At 38.5% G+C, this 14819-nt stretch overlaps 1 long non-coding RNA gene across 1 annotated transcript; it reads right to left on the bottom strand.

The window, feature by feature from the left end:
• Window positions 1-7990: 7990 nt before the first annotated feature.
• Window positions 7991-14188, bottom strand: LOC139160565 (uncharacterized). Its single transcript, XR_011557962.1, has 3 exons — window positions 14135-14188; window positions 12332-12451; window positions 7991-8841 (listed from the first exon to the last, which is right to left on the bottom strand). It is a non-coding gene; the product is annotated as an uncharacterized lncRNA (long non-coding RNA).
• Between the last annotated feature and the right edge of the window lie 631 nt (window positions 14189-14819).

Below are 14819 nucleotides of genomic sequence, written 5' to 3' on the forward strand. Positions count from 1 at the left end.
AAAATTCTAACCCAGTTTGAAAGACTTCTATACTGCCCCTTCTTTTCACCCATATAAAACAATTTCCGGAGTACTCCTACAGACTGGCGAAATTCTATCATAATAGAAGAAAATATTAGTAGCTTGGGGTTTAACTGTGGTATCCTTGGTGCTCTCTGAGGTCATTTGTTTGCTTGAAGATATCTCATCATCAAAGTAGTTAGTATCATAAGTGCTAGTAGGCAGTAAGGTTTGCTATCATTTTATATACTAGGGCAGTGATGGCGAACCTATGGCATTGGTGCCACAGGTGCCACCCAGAACCATATCTGCTGGCACGCAAGCCAGTGCCCTAGCTCAGCTCCAATTACATGTGTGTGCCAGCCAGCTGATTTTTGGCTTGCATAGAGGCTTTGGGAGGGTGTTTATGGCTTCCAGAGAGCCTCCTGGGGGATAGGGGGAAGGTGTTTTTATCCTCATCCAGCTCCATGGAAGCTTTTGGAGCCTGGGGAGAGCGAAACATGAGCCTACTGGGCCCAACAGAAGTTGGGAAACAGGTCATTTCCAGCTTTCAGAGGGCCTCTCGGGGGTGAGGGAAGCTGTTTTCGCCCTCTCCAGGCATTGAAGTATGTGTGTTGGCACTTGCGCATGCATGACAGTGTGCGCCCATGCCCTTTCGGCACCCGAGGAAAAAAAGGTTCGCCATCACTGTTACTAGGAATTTCCCTGTCAATGTTGGTGGGAGTGGTCTTGGTGGTTCCTTGAAGGCAAACAGCCCTCCCCCAGTGGGCCGACCTCTAGGGAGGCACAGGATGCCATAATTGCCACATCAAAATGAATCAACGGAGAGAATTTTCTCAATGAGACGACCTCGGTTGAATCAAGATCGCTTCTTTTATTGTATTTCACTTTTCCTGACATGTGGTACAGAATAACCAATTCGCGAATGCCACATACAATAATCCATCCTCCAACTACCATTCACTCATGCACTGTATAAGGAAACCTCCTCGTGACTTCCCTATAGATAATTAACGGAAGCTCCATTCTTTGCCTTTTCCTGGATTGTGTGTTTACTGGTGATTAGCAAAGGAATTAGAGTAAGGCATATATTTCCTTATATGGAAGTTAGCTATACGTTATCTTCATGCTGTATATCAAGTTAATTATTTTCCATGTGGCCATGGATTCTGCAGCTTGCTTACTCAGCCTGGACTTTGCTGCCTTTTCAATAGAGGAAGAATAAGGTTTATACAGCACCCATTAGGCTAAAACATCACCCTTCAGCAATATTCCATCCCAAAGTTCAGTGCCTAAAAACCTATGATTACAACAGTTCCTTGATCAAGTTCTTATTTATTGTTAGCTTGTTTAGCAGTTCCATGATTGGAATAATATTTGATTCTTGATTGTTGGTCTAATGTTACTCTTGGTGTTCATCTTTGCTCATCTGGGTGTTGACCAGTTATTATATGGTATCCAGTTATGTTTATGCAAAGAGGTATCTTGTATGGAGGCTATTCAAAGAAAATGCCTGAAATTCTTGATAAGGATACCATATTTGGCTTCGAACACCTTGATGCAATTAGAATTACACTTTGTTTCTATGGGCAGTTTTCCTACAATGTGGGATGTACCTCCCTTAAGAAGGTGCAGAGTGCAGACAGAGTCTGTGAAGAATCTTTTAGATGTGTAGCTCTATAATAAATCCCAAAATTTCCCAAACAACAAATCCCAAACTTTTCCAGAGTTTCATTGAATTTTTTTCATCGTTAATTTGTGTTTATTTTGGCATTTTCAGTTTTAGGATATGCATTTATATTGAGATTACACAAATGGGAATTGCACCAGAAGCGGAATAATGATGCGGAGACAGGAGCTGGAATTTAAAATCGGGTCACTTTATTAAATTAACATAAATTTAAATAATGTAAATGTAAAACATTATAACAGGTGCAACCAAAAGACCTGCAGAGGCTAATAAACTAATGGGGCAGAAATAACCTATCAAAACATTCATAGGCAACTATTGGGCATAACTTCTTGCTGAACCAGGTGAAGGTAGCCACTCCCCTTAAGCGTGTGGGAGGAGCTCACCCTCCAATCCCCACAGGAAATTGGATAAGATGAGTCCCATGGGCATCCCCCCTCCAATCCCCAAAGTTGTACAAACCTATATTTATTTTATTTATTTATTATTTAGATTTGTATCTCCGCAGACTCGGGGCGGCTCACAACAAAGTGAAAACAATTTACAACAAATCTAAATTACTGTTTAAAATTTTTAAAAAACCCCATTTTCTAAACACACATACATACAAACATACCATTCATAAATTGTATATGCCCGGGGGAGATGTCTCAGTTCCCCCATGCCTGACGACAAAGGTGGGTCTTAAGGAGCTTACGAAAGGCAAGGAGAGTAGGGGCAGTTCTAATCTCCGGGGGGAGTTGGTTCCAGAGGTCCGGGGCCGCCACAGAGAAGGCTCTTCCCCTGGGGCCCGCCAACTGACATTGTTTAGTTGATGGGACCCGGAGAAGGCCCACTCTGTGGGACCTAATCAGTCGCTGGGATTCATGCGGCAGCAGGCGGTCTCGGAGATATTCTGGTCCAGTGTCATGAAGGGCTTTAAATAGTCCAGTGCCATGAAGGGCTTTAAATAGTTCATAGGGAGAGGCGGCCCGTCATCTTTGAAAAGATGCCCAAAAAGAGAACGCACAGTTGCTCCTACTGCCCATTTCCGCCCCTAACCTGCCAAACCCCAGTGACCAAAGGGAACACCAAATTGACCAAATACAGTATGTATCTACAACACGCCGCACCCCCTAACCAGTCCATCCTTAACGTCAGTGTGGAATAGGCAAAAAACCGGCTGCACTGGTAGGAGAGACCGCAAAAAATTCCTATTCAGCCCCGAGACGACCCCATTCAGGCACACTGTATGATAGAGGTGGGCAGGCGGGTGTTCGCTTCAGGATAGCCAAGGGCAAAAGAAGGAGGTCCGGTCGAGCCGCCCTTAAAAAGGCGGCTCAGTACCTCCCCCAGCCCATGGGGCAGTGCACCAAGTTGGTGCACTGTCAAAAGCCAACATTCCGTCGGCCCAATGAAAGCCGGAGAGCGCACAGGCACACGAGCCGCATTTCTCCGGCTCCAGTGCAATTTCGGCCGGTGTTTTAAAACGCCGGCCGTGCATTAGTTTGGCAACACCTGTTTTAGGGGCAATGGTATCCCAAAGCTATTGGGTGTGTATTATTGGATATCTTTGAGGAATAAAATCATATAGGATATTGAGCCTTGAGATAGAACTCTGGAAATGGTATCTTATACCCATGAAAAACAGGCTCAGAAAGATGAAGTTGTCTATCCAGAAGTCCTCTGGTTTCAGACAAGTTCCAGATGTAGATTAACATGAGGTTGCACACTTTCTGAAGAAACAGCTAAGTTTCCAAAAGACAAAATGGGAGGCAAACAAATGTAATGAATTATAAATAATTCAATATTTATAAATTATAAATATGTTTGGTATTTTTCTTGTAGTACATTCTAATAGTAGAATGTATTTCAACTAAAATAACTCTTTTATCTTTCTGTATTTTTGTTTTAAACTGTCACAGGTAAGTTTCTGATCATAATATATACCACTCCTATATACTGTACACTTATTTGTATAGCCTCACATTACTAGAGATTATAAATAAGAAGGTACGTTTTTTGAAATGGTGTCTCTTTTTAAAAATATTCTGCACATTTTTGGTTTTGGACTTGTTTGGAGCATATTATTTTGTTTAAAGTCAATTGATGTTATTTGGACAGATTACAAAAATAGCAATTATTCATTTCAAATAGCTAATTGTATGAGACTATTTTGCCAAAGATATACAATTGCAGTCAGATTGCTTGGAACTGACCAAATAGAATTTTAAAAAAAGATCTAGAAGCAGAGCAAGCTGTGATTAATGCATGAAACAATCAACCTTAGTGTATCTGAATTCAGAGGAATCATTGATCTTTAAAACAATTAAAAATGAATAAAAGGCAAGCTTGGTATAATGTATGATAATGTATTGCGGCCATTTAATACATTAATCCCCCCAAATGTATCAAGAACTGTACCTTCTCTTGTAATAGCTTTTCTTCAGGACCCATAACATCCTAAACCTTGATAGATCCCTCTTGGTCACAGGGAAACAGAGTAAGTTCAGAATTTCTACATTTTTTTCATAGTTTATAATATTAGTTAGGAAAGGCAGAGGCACAGAGTCCTTAACATAAACGGTTGGGGAGACAGAGCAAAGGTCTGTTTCTTTTGTTTTCAGTGCTTTGGGGAAGAAAGTTTATAATCCAAACAGGCATTCAGCTATCTCAGAAGTATGTTTACCTTGGTCCACTGCATCAGCATGTCAGAATCATTTCCATATTCATAATATTTCACTCTCAAAGTGCTCTTGTCCCTGTGGTTAAATCTGTAGGACTTATTTGTGGTACAGTGATGCTTGTTATGGAAAGGCCACTGATGTCGGAAAGTTGTAAAATAATGTTTTTTCTCATTAGATAGGAAAATCAGAATACAATATTTTTTAAAAAAAAATCTGCAAAATGGTTATAGAAGAGAGAAAGCATTTAGATGAGAACGTAACAGGAGATAGGAACTGCCAGGTTTTTTTTTGCTGTAACTGCTACAGTGCTTGTAAGTTTATAGCTACACATTTTGGCTTTTATAATTTGTCTCTTACTGTTTCTTGTTGTTATTATCTTACAATTGAGCATTAAACATCTGGCATGCAGCAAAAGGCAAATTCAATTCTGGTATCTTTGGGTGAGGGTCAGGGGTGGGTTCTAACTTACCTGGCTGCTGGTTCGCTTCATCCCACGCCTCGTGACCTCACCGCAGTGGCAAAACATAAGTAAAAAGAACCCCCCACAAAAAACTGAAAACAAGATGGCGACCACACACACAGTGCCGGAAACTCGGCTTTTGTGCATGTGCAGAAGAAAAAAAATCCTGGAAGAAAATCCCCCTTCAATTTTTTTTTAAAAAATAATCCCCCCAAAAGCCAAAAATAAGATGGCAACTGCATGAACAGTGCCAGAAATCCAGCTTCTGCACATATGCAGAAGAACAAGGACCCAGAAAAAAAAAATCTAAAAAAACCTATCTAAATATATTCCCCAAAAATGGGGGGGGGATGGTGGCGCCCACCGACCAAACCAGTTCCATGACATCATCGTGACATCACCAGCAGGTCACTACAAGTTTGGGCGAACAGGTCTGAACCGGAACGAACCCACCTCTGACGAAGATTGAAGAAAATAGCTTCTAGAAGCCTTGAAGAGACACCTCTCATTACCATTGGCAATACTGTGGGCCTGGTGATTCACAGAATACAGTTATCTGTTTTCTAAGTGCCAGCAGGCACAGTAAACATATTGAAAGGTGATCAAATAAATATCTAACAGTAAATTACCCTCAGGGCCATTTTGTATAATGCAGTGACAAGCTCATTTTGCTGCTAAAACTCTACACATGTCAAGAAGCTGCAAATAATTCCAGTTCCCTGGCAGGAATCTCCCCAATAGACATCTATTGGCAAGCATAGATGCTTGCCTGCTTGATGCCCCATAGATGTGGTAAAGTGTAGCCAGGAAAAAAGAAATATGGGAGTTGTGAGGATTCTATTAAACTTCCAACCCAATTGTAACTTGGATTGATCTCTGCTGTGAATAGGCAGTCCAGGCAAGTCATCTATTGAATTAAATGCTTGGCAGTTTGACAGAATCATACATATTGCTACTGTTCCAGACATGGCAGTATCAGACAAATAATTGCGAGAAAGATCAAACATGTCAAGCACATTGAAAAGAAATACAGGCTGTTTGATGCATGTAATATGTCTTTATGTCATGGGTGCAAATAAATTGGTGTGATGATAATAATTTGAGGGTGTTTTTTTTTTTACAAAACCCTCTTTTAATTAAGGGGGAAAAAACTCTTTCCTTCTCCTTCTGTTTAAAATGCTGAGAAAAAAAAGCATATTAAAACACTTTTTTTTTTTAAAAAGAAAGGATTGTTCTTTGTGCCTTTAGGGAATGGCTTTACTGTTTCAGAATTTGCCATATCCTTTCAGAGTGTGTTAATGTCTCAAGAGTCCTCACACTTTTTCTCTCATGACAGAGTGCAATGTTGCAGACTTAAAGGTACAATATGCTGGCCTAAATTCCAATGATTGGTAAATTAATTTTCTAATTTCTAATTTATTGTAATGTATTGACATATAATTGTGTACGCCCATATACTGATTATTGGATGAAGCCCAGAAATATCTTAGCTGTAGTAGGAAATGTTTTGCATGGCTTCAAGCTGAGATGTATAAATAGAGTTCTCAGTAGACAATGGGGAAAGAAGGAAAGAAACCCTACAGGGCAGACTGTCAGTCTTGTCATTCCCAAGCCACTAATGTAACCATGCAAAGCAAATGCCCAGAAGTATCGTGCACTACTGCTGAAACATTTTCTGTTGTGCTGTACGAGTCAACAACAGAGGATAGAAAGGTCAGGAAAGAACAGGTCAAGCTCTCTAACAATATACAATTGACTAACCTCTTGTTGTGAAAGCTTGGAAATACAGCATCATTCCCAAATCTTTGTAGGTAAAAATAAATGGCATCCAGAACATTATGGAGTTGCCTCAAGTCCACTTGAAGCAAAATGTGATTAACAATGGAAATCAATCTTTCTAAAATGAATCGCTATGACCTGTCACTTGTCAAACGCTATAAACATGGATTTTGGATTAGATTAAGAGACAGCCAGGCAAAATGAAGTACTAATTACTACATGCCCAACATTTTTTTACCAATCATCTGTTATAAAATTAATTGGAGAGCTAAAAACTTCATAATGCTGATGATAAAGTATTTCCTGAAGACTTTGACATTAATGTAAGTCATATTATACAAAGCAGTGTTATTTAAAGAGCAGAAATGATTAGAAAAAGAAATTTAAAACATAGAAACATAGAAGTCTGATGGCAGAAAAAGACCTCATGGTCCATCTAGTCTGCCCTTATACTATTTTCTGTATTTTATCTTAGGATGGATATATGTTTATCCCAGGCAAGTTTAAATTCAGTTACTGTGGATTTATCTACCATGTCTACTGGAACTTTGTTCCAAGGATCTACTACTCTTTCAGTAAAATAATATTTTCTCATGCTGCTTTTGATCTTTCTCCCAACTAACTTCAGATTGTGTCCCCTTGGCCTTGTGTTCTAACTAACTAATGCCATTTACTTTATCTCTCCTTGCCTTTCTGTCCTTGAAAACTATTCTGGCTTCCAGTATATCCATGCATCAATTAATACGTTGCCTTCTATTCTTTACATTTCTTATCGCTCAATTTTGAAAATCTTGAAAAATCCATGCAATGTACTATTTATTGTTTTTTTTTATCCTATTATTCTATATTAGTTATTTGTTTCTATGTTTTTTAATTTTTTGCACGATCAATATTTGTGAGTCACATTTCTCTGTCTGCATAGAAGATGTAAGATTTTTTTTTGCTTTGTGTATTTGATATAAAAATGCTTCGTTTTACATTGCCAATACATATGAGATGAATTGGACATGAAAAAACAGTCTTGAAATACAAAAATGTAATATAAAAAAAAAATGAGAGCTTGTATTTCTGACCATTCAGCAATTGGTTCAAGATATTTCTCTATTATCCCATAGTTAATGCTGTGTTCTTCATATAGAAAATTAGGACTGATGCTACTGTCAAATATCCTGTGGAACTAAAAATTATTTTTTCAGCCCTTATGATATATGCAAGCTGCTAAGGATTCATTCCCTAACTATAATGTTTGATAATAGAAACACAACATTTTAAGAAAAAGCATTTTCTCCTTTAATTAAACTTATTATTTTAATGATGAAGATGAAAAAGATGGGATTTGCATTGTTTTTATTATGCCAAAAGAGGCGCTATAAAACTCCCAAATATCTCATGAAAAGCAACAGCCAGTTTATCCAAGCAGGTTTAGTTTTGTTGCTAAGCAACATTTTACATTAGCTCTAAGATGTCTGCACTTCAACATGACTGAGAAAGAAAAGAGAAGCTACTGCTTCTGAAATCAAATATCTACATATTACAAGAAAAGCTGAATACATCGAATCAAGAATTTGGAGCTGATTCAGCTTTTAAATATTGCAAAGAAACCAAGAATGGAAAACCCAGAGTCTTAAATATTTTCATGACTATCTGCCTGCCTGTCTATTCATTTGCAAGCAATTTGATAAAGTATAAGCACTTCATCTGTTTAATGATCAATCAAAACTTTCCTAGCTTAGTATGCTTTGAAATCCAGTTCTTCTAACTATTAAGCTAGCTACTGAATAAATTACTATTATTTTCAACTATAATGTGTCCCTTTTTCAATGAGGAGTTTAGAATACTGTAAATAGTCCTCTCTATTTTATTCTCACAAATGTCTGACAAGAAACACTTGTTGGCCTAGACTTTGCTTTCCATTCTGAAATCTTTCCAAATTGATTTACATCAGAAAAAGAAGAAAGTCTCTATTTTGGTACAAATGTAATACAAATGTCACATTCAAGAACTGGCCTATTTGATACAACCCCAATCTATTACAACATCACCAAAGACTCAGTCAGCAAACAGCAAAGGAGAAATTTGAACCAAGTGTCTACATTAATTGTTTTCTAAATGTAAACAGAGTTAGCATTGTTGGAGGAGAACCAAGTAAGCATTCCAGAGCTGTGGGTAAATTGGGTAGTTGAACAAGGATGTAGTAAGGATCTTTTCTTGAAAAAAATAAAGGACAAAGCTGAAAAGTGGTAATTCTGAAAGAGATTCATAAAGGTTAAAAATTAATTCTTTGTGTTTATAACTTTCCTTTATAAAGAAAATATCAAGAGCAAAATCAAGAAAATAAATCATTAAATCAAATAAATCTTAAGGACAGTTTTCTGTTCTTTATAAGGGTCACTGTAAGCATGGATAAAATCTCACATTCAGTGAATTAAGATCTATCACTGTCTTTTTAGTGGGCACCAGAACCCATTTGGATGGGTGGAGTCAAAAGTTTGCCCCCCATTTTTTGTAATTCTTTAATTTCTTTAATTCATTTATCAATTTAGGGCTGCTCATCTCACTCTTTTGCAAAGTTAAAAGGCAATATAAGGGACTTAAGCCATCATTGCTCCTTTGATAATTTGTGACATTTATTTTTATTTATTTATTTATTTATTTATTTATTTATTGGATTTGTATGCCGCCCCTCTCCGTAGACTCCGTAGACATCTTCCCAAATGGGTCCTCATGCTACCCCATTTTGAAAGATGGATCTCTACATGCTGTGTAAGCCTTGGAGAGCTCTCTAGAATATTGATTTGCACACTCAAGGTGTGACTAATACAATCTCTTTACAACAAAAGATGTAAAAAGCTGCTCCTTCTGGGCCTTTCAGTCCCACCCATGGATTATCTTGAGGTGAAGAAAGGATTTTTAATATATTTGTGTGTGATGTGTGTGTGTATGTAAGAATGCGCCTGCCTGCATGCCTGCCTGCCTGCCTGCCTATCTACCTGCCTGCCTATCTACCTATCTACCTATCTACCTATCTACCTATCTACCTGTCTACCTGTCTACCTGTCTACCTATCTACCTATCTACCTATCTACCTATCTACCTATCTACCTATCTACCTATCTACCTATCTACCTATCTACCTACCTATCTACCTATCTACCTACCTACCTACCTATCTATTAAATGTATTTACCACCCATTTCATTTCAAAGCAACTCTGGGTGGCTTGGCTGAAACCCTTGTTTGATATACTGTATCTTGGGCCTAGTATTATCCAAAACTGTGGTAAGCCCTCCTCTATGGAATGCTTCAAATCTTGTGCAAAAGTAAATTTAAATGCTACTTTAAAAAAAATATTGGAAAGATTGTAATGTTTTTTTCTCTCAAAAGGTCTTGACTTATACTTATATACTTATTATAAAGTAGATTGACTAGATGTTTAAAACCCAAGCAAAAGCTTATAACATTTTCCTTTATTCTGCCTGTCAGTTTCTTTTTCTTTTTTTAGCTCTATGGGGAAAAATAGAGCTGATTATAATTACAGTAGATATCGAAATGTAGGGTTCAATTTCTAAAATGTTAATTGAAAACTGAAATGAGGCTTTTGCATTTTTATGACTGTGAACTGTTTACAGTGAGAACAATTGTCATATTTTAAATCGCCGTAATTGAAAGCGAAAGAAATAGTACTTTTCAAGGCCAATTTTTTTGCTTCATTTCTTTGCCACTTATTCCTAAAATAAATAGCAATAGCACTTAATCATGGCTGATCCCAGAAGCTAAGCAGGGGTCATCTCTGATGAGTCCTCAGACAGGAGGCTTCAAAGGTTTTGGGCTAGACTGCAATTTTTAAGAAAGAATCCCAGAAGGAAACTTTCAGGCTGAATGTGGGGAAGGGGAGTTATTCTGAATATGCTGATGCAGAAGCACAGGTAGCTTTTGGGACCCCAGTAGCTCCACAAGCTGCATTGGCTATTGGTCTGCTTCTGGGTATGATTCATGGTGTTGGTAATCAACTTTAAAGCCCTTCATGGTATGGGTCCAGGTTACTTGAGGAACAGTCTCATCCCAATGGAATGGGCTCGTTTCACCCATGCATGTTGCATGCATTAACTAGGGTATTCCAGTTGGTAGTATCCAAGAGAAGAGCTCTCACTGCTATTGTGCCTGACCTTTGGAACATCTTGTTGTCCCCCTCCTCCCAAGTGAAGTCAGGTTCCACCTACCCCTCCTTCTCAAGAACTGGTCCTGCCAGTGGGAGTGGGACTCCAAGGAGTGGAACTTCACATTGGTAGAGAGTGATAGATTAATCTTAGATCCTCTCTCCTCCCCCATCATCTGACTCTCTCTCTCACCACCTTTTAGTTAATATTGACTATTAACACTTTTATAAAATTCTATTTTTTTATGTATAGGTTTTATACAGTTTTATCCTTTTCCTATTGTAAGCCACCTAGAAGAATAGTAAAAAACTGTTCTTTGGATTCCAATAAACTATTAAAATTATGAATTATGCTTTGATAAGACCAGGGATTTTTGTTTTCATATAACAAACAAGTGAAATATTTCCAATTCATTACAATAGATTATATAGTATGTGTATGTATGTATGTATGTATGGAAAGCAAAAGAAATAGTGCTTTTCAAGACCAATTTTTTTTTGCTTCATTTCTGTGATATTTATTCCTAAAATAAATAGCAATAGCACTCTGGCTGATCCCAGAAGCTAAGCACACACACACACACAAACACACACACACACACAGAGAGAGAGAGAGAGAGAGACAGACAGACAGACAGACAGACAGACAGACAGACAGAGAGACAGACAGACAGACAGACAGACAGACAGACAGACAGACAGACAGACAGACAGACAGAGAGACAGAGTATATAAACTATTGTCATGAATTGGAAATATTTTACTTGTACCTTGAAAACATTGTTGTGAATTGGAAGAAAATAATGTAGAACAGAACAGAATAGAATAGCCGTTATACCCATTAATTCTTGTCTTGCCCTCTGATATTTTGGAAAAAACAGTTAACCCCCTCCCCATCTTTGTGGAACCCCTCAAATACTGGAAAACTGCTACCTTGTCACCCCTAGTTCTTCTTTTTTCTAGACTAGACCAAATCCTGCAAACGTTATTTATATGTTTTAGCTTCGAGGACTTTATTTATCTTAGTTGCTCTTATCTGCAGTTTCCCCAAAGTTTCAACATCTTTTTTTAGGGTGGTGTTCCAATAGTGGATGCAGTATTCCAGCTATGTTCTTATTAAGTTTTTATAAAGTGGTACTAATGTTTCATATCATTTTGATTCGATGCCTCTGTTTATGCAACTAAGGATTGTATTAGCTTTTTTGGCTGCTGCTGCACATTGCTGGCTCATATTTAAGTAATAATGCTTCTTTCCATTGGAAATCGGAAAGACTAGCCATCTCTTCTGATTTCAATGAGTTGTCATCTTTTTGTAAATATATCTTCAACTGTAATTAAAATTTCATAGGGAGAAATATTATAGCAGATTTGAAAGCAGTGTATCATATCATTCAAAACTTTAGTTAAAACTTTTTTTCCATTTTGAGGTCTGATTGTTGAGTACATAACTTATTGAGCCATGGTTTTAAAATGTTTGTTATTATCAGCTTCTACAACCAACCGTCAATGCCCTGTAGATGTTTCGGATTATGACTACCATAATCACCTGCTCCCACTCCTTAAAGCCCTGCAGTAGTTACCTGTGAACTCCTGGGCCCAATAAATCTCAATTCAATTTAGTGCTGAAGAATTCAGGAGATTATCTTGCCCAGTTTCATCCAATTCTGCTTGGGATCAGAAGTAGACTTTCAATGGTTTACCTAGATTGGAAAATTACTGTACAGAGTGTCACATTGTTTTACGCTGAGTGTTGACTGAAGATATGCATGCTGACCTGGGAGTTACACAGTAATAACTGGACCAAATTGCCTTTACAAAATAAACATTGTTTTATTTCTTTTCTTATATTTTTTCCCTTCCCATTTTAGGGTACATTTTATTGTTGATTGTTTCAGTTGCCTGTTTTTGTACAGTGATTAGAGCTCCTTCAGATGGAAATACAGTATATAAAAACAACAATGAATTTCACCTAGCCTTTTTCATTGGATATGTTGAAGCAGAACATGAGGGGAAACGAAGTAAAAATACCCTATTTCTATAGGCCAGTGGTGGCAAACCTATGGCACGGGTGCCACAAGTGGTACGCAGAGCCATATCTGCTGGCATATGAGCCATTGCTCTAGCTCAGCTCCAACGTGCCTGTGTGTGCTGGCCAGCTGATTTTGGCTCGCATAGAGGCTCTGGGAGGGCACCTTTGGCTTCAAGAGAGCCCACAGGAGGGTGGAGGAGTGTGTTTTTACCATCCCCCAGCTCCGGGGAAGCCTTTGGAGCCGGGGGAGGGCAAAACACGAGCTTGCTGGGCCATTTGGCCTCCAAAGGGCCCCCTGGGGAGTGGGGAAGCTGTTTTTGACCTCCTTGGGCATTGAATTATGGGTGTGGGCACTTGCGTTTGTGTGATAGCGCACACACACACACTCTTTTGGCACCCGAGGGAAAAAAGGTTCACCATCACTGCTATAGGCTGTCTGTCTAGCTATTCCTACATTTTTTGGAAGATTAGCTGCTAGGATCTGCAACACAGGGGGGAAATTGCTGCTCTACACCAATTTCTTAACCTTAGCGACTTTAGTTTAGTTTATTTAGATTTGTATGCCACCCCTCTCCGAAGACTCAGGGCGACTAACAGCAATAAAAAACAATGTAACAAATCTAATATTAAAAAGTAATCTAAAAAGCCCCAATTTAAGAGATCAATCATACCAACAAACATACCATGTAGAAATTCTATAAGCCTAGGGGGAAGGGAGAAAATTTTTTCAATTCCCCCATGCCTGACGACAGAGGTGGATTTTAAGGACCTTGCGAAAGGCAAGGAGGGTGGGGGCAACTCTGATATCTGGGGGGAGCTGGTTCCAGAGGGTCGGAGCCGCCACAGAGAAGGCTCTTCTCCTGGGTCCCGCCAAATGACATTGTTTAGTCGACGGGACTCGGAGAAGGCCAACTCTGTGGGACCTAACCGGTCGCTGGGATTCGTGCAGCAGAAGGTGGTCCCGGAGATAACACATATGGACTTCAAATCCCTGAATTCCACAGCCACATGACTAGAGAATTCTGGTAGTTGGATTCCACACATTTTAAAGTTACCAAGGCTGACAAACCAGCTCTATGCTGTTCCTGCAGCTAGAAAAATTTGATTCTGAATTCTTGTTCCCTCCAGGAACACAAGGATCTTCTATTCAGAGAAACCCAATTTTGACCCAAACCTAACTACTCAGAAAACCTTGCAACGGATTTCTACTGTCTAAATTTCTGAAACTGGCAGAACATAGTAAGGAAACAGAATGCTGCCTTAGCACCTCATCCTGAATTCATCAGATATGATCTTGTTTGCAAGACATAGGAAGGGATGGGCTACTGATTTGACCTGGTATGGCTGTTCTTACCTTCTAAGATCTCAGTTCTGAATTAAATAGAAACTGACTGGATGTCGGAACCTATAAGGAACAAAATATATGACATTTGTATGCATTTTCAGGATAATAAGCTTTTATGTAAGTCTATTAATGGCAGCCAAATATTTTATTTTTGGCCTCTTTAGTTATTGCAACAATGCTTAGTTGTTAAGTATTATGAACAGAACACCCAGTCACAGATACACAGCACTCTTGCAGTCAAGCTCACATAAACAGATTTTGCACCTTTAGCATCTTCAATTGTGTTATTCTTCATTTTGCAAGCAACTAAGAATCTTACAATAAATTTGAAAATTAGTGTCATAATTGTTATTAAATTTCCCCTAGATGTAGCCATTTGGATTGTTCTTTCTATTGTAAACAAACTCACATCTGATGTGTATATAATTCTTTAAAGCATTGTGAAGCTGATTGCTTATGAACATGGATATGCAATAAAACAACACTATTGTGTAACCAACATTAACCAGATAAGTTTCTGTCTTAATACCTGTTCTGTCTGGGTTTTCCCAGACCTCCACACCCACTGAAAAAACAGCCAGACACTCTGGTAAAATCCAAAAGTATTTTATAGCAGGAAAAAATAAGCACAAAGGAAAACCTGTCTTCACAGCAGACAGGTTACAATACGTTACAACAGGGTCCTGATGTCCAG

This window comes from Erythrolamprus reginae, chromosome 2 (assembly GCF_031021105.1).
Source record: "Erythrolamprus reginae isolate rEryReg1 chromosome 2, rEryReg1.hap1, whole genome shotgun sequence".
NCBI classification, from domain to species: Eukaryota; Metazoa; Chordata; class Lepidosauria; order Squamata; family Dipsadidae; genus Erythrolamprus; species Erythrolamprus reginae.